Source organism: Dipodomys ordii, unplaced genomic scaffold (assembly GCF_000151885.1).
Source record: "Dipodomys ordii isolate 6190 unplaced genomic scaffold, Dord_2.0 Scaffold142, whole genome shotgun sequence".
NCBI classification, from domain to species: Eukaryota; Metazoa; Chordata; class Mammalia; order Rodentia; family Heteromyidae; genus Dipodomys; species Dipodomys ordii.
This window is the reverse complement of record NW_012267358.1, coordinates 3837830-3840432: the sequence shown is the minus strand read 5'-3', so window position 1 is coordinate 3840432 and position 2603 is coordinate 3837830. Positions and strand designations below refer to the sequence as shown.

General features: G+C 43.4%; 1 protein-coding gene across 2 annotated transcripts in view; it reads right to left on the bottom strand.

Moving 5' to 3' along the window:
- Nono (non-POU domain containing, octamer-binding) overlaps positions 1-2603 on the bottom strand; it is a 48622-nt gene that overhangs the window by 36467 nt on the left and 9552 nt on the right. The gene's annotated exons all lie outside the window — the stretch shown is intronic.

The window sequence follows — 2603 nt, the reverse complement described above, 5'->3', positions numbered from 1 at the left end:
CCTGAACTCTGGGCCTGGGCGCTGTCCCTCAGCTCTTCAGCTCAAGACTAGCGCTTTACCACTTGAGCCACAGCATCACTTCCGGCTTTTTTCTTTTTGTTTATATGGTGCTGAGGAATTGAACCCAGGGCCTCAGGCATGCAAGGCAAGCACTCTACCACTGAGCCACCTTCCCAGCCCAGTCTGTGTCTCTTATTTCCAATTAATCACATACAAAAAAACTGAAAGTGAAGCTGTGGCTGAAGTAGTAGAGTGCTGAGTACAAAGGCTCAGGGACAATGCCCAGACCCAGTATTCAAGATCTAGGACTGGCAAAAACAAAAACAAACAAAAGAACGAAAACCCTAGTTCCTACTCATGGAAAAAAAAAATGAACGATAGGGGCAGGGAAGGTGACTCAGTGGTAGAGTGCTTGCCTTGCATGCATGAGGCCCTGGGTTCGATTCTCCAGTACCACATAAGCCAAAAGAAAAAAAGCCAGAAGTGCTGCTGTGGCTCAAGTGGTAGAGCGCTAGCCTTGAGCTGAAGAGCTGAGGGACAGCGCCCAGGCCCAGAGTTCAGGCCCCAGGACTGGACCCAGAAAAAAAAAAAAAGAACAATATCCAGTATTGTAAACAAACATGTCTACCACTGTACCTTAAACCCACTACCTAGAGGTAGCAATTAAGATCACATTCTTGCATTTGTTTTTCTTTTTGTTTTGGTTTTTGGGTCCGGTCGTGGAGCCTGAACTCTTGGCCTGAGCGCTGTTCCCTTAGCTCTTCAGCTCAAGGCTAACGCTCTACCACTTGAGCCACAGTGTCACTTCTGGCTTTTTTCTTTTTGCTTATGTGGTGCTGAGGAATCGAACCCAGGGCCTCAGGCATGCAAAGCAAGTGCTCTACCACTGAGCCACCTTCCCAGCCCCAGGAGACTCTTATCTCCAATTAAACACTAGAAAACCATCAGTGGTACTGTGGCTCAAGTGGTAAAGTACTTGCCTTGAGCTGAAGAGCTCAGGGACAGCACCCAAGCCCCACTACCGACAAAAAAAAAAAAAAAGAGTTGATTGGTAACATGTTTTGGTCATGGGGCTTGTACTCCGGACCTGTGCACTGTCCCTGAGCTCTTCAGCTCAAGGCAAGCCCTCTACCACTTGAGCCACAGTACCACTTCCACTATAAAAATTTTAGAAAGCACAGATTATCTAAAAAAAGGAAATAATACTCATATCTACCTAGAGATTACCACTGCTCTTATATTCTTTTTGTGTGTATGTGTCAGATCTGGGGCTTGAACTCAAAAAAATCTCAGTGACAGGGGCTGGGAAGGTGGCTCAGTGGTAGAGTATTTTCCTAGCATGCATGAAGCCCTGGGTTCTATTCCTTAGTACCACAAAAGCAGAAAAAGCCAGGAGGGGTCCTGTGGCTCAACTGTAGACTGCTAGCCTTCAGCACAGAGAACTTAGGGACAGAGCCCAGGCTCTGATTCAAGCCCCAGGACTGGCAAAAATAAATAAATAAAAATTTTATAGTTAACTGTTTTATTTACACATATAAAATGTATTAATAATTTATCTATTTGTACTTTATTATTTTAAAACAATGATTATTGTTCCCTTTTTCAGATTTCCTGTGTTTTCTAAAATGTTTACAGTTAACTTGCATATAATTTATTTACAATTTATATTTGTGTACTTTTTTTTTCTTTTTTGCCAGTCCTGGGGCTTGAACTCAGGGCCTGGCCACTGTCCCTGAGCTTCTTTTGTTCAAGGCTAGCACTCTACCACTTGAGCCACAGTGCCACTTCCTGCTTTTTCTGTTTATGTGGTACTGAGGAATTAAACCAAGGGTTTCATGTATGCTAGGCAAGCACTCTACCACTAAGTCACATTCCTAGCCCATTTATGTACTTTTATATTTATTTATTGTTGGTCTTGGGGCTTGAACTCTGGGCTTGGGCACTGTCCCTGTGCTCTTCAGCTCAAGGCGAGCGCTCTACCGCTTGAGCCACAGTGCCACTTCCAGGTTTCTAGTGGTTAATTGGAGGTAAGAGTCTCATGGACTTTCCTGCCTGGGCTGACTTTGAACTGTGATCCTCAGATCTCAGCTTCTTGAGTAGCTAGGATTACAGGCGTGAGCCACCAGTGCCTGGCTCATTTGTGTACTTTTTAATCTATAGTATTTATTTATATTTATTATTTATTTGAGACATGGCCTTGCTGTTTGGTTCAGGCTATCTTTGGATTTGAAATCTTCCTGCCTCTGTCAGTCATCGAAATGCTTGGGTTATAGATATAACCCAGCATACCTGAAAACCTAATTATTAACCAAAACCCAAAGTTTCCTCTTGGTATTATACACTGTATGTGTTTGAATAATGTATAGTGAAATATATAGTATCAAGGAGAGGTTTACATTCCAGAAATACTGTTCTTGTTGTTTCCTCCCCAACTCCACCCCCCCTGCCCCTAGACTTAAACTCAGTATTTGAGGCTTGTTTTTTTTACTCACTAGCGGATGCTCTATGACTTAGCTACACCTCCAACTCAGTTGTTGTTGTTGTTTTTTAAGTGGCAAGGTGTTTTTATTATTGCTGGTTTGTCTGACCCTCCCTCCCTCCCC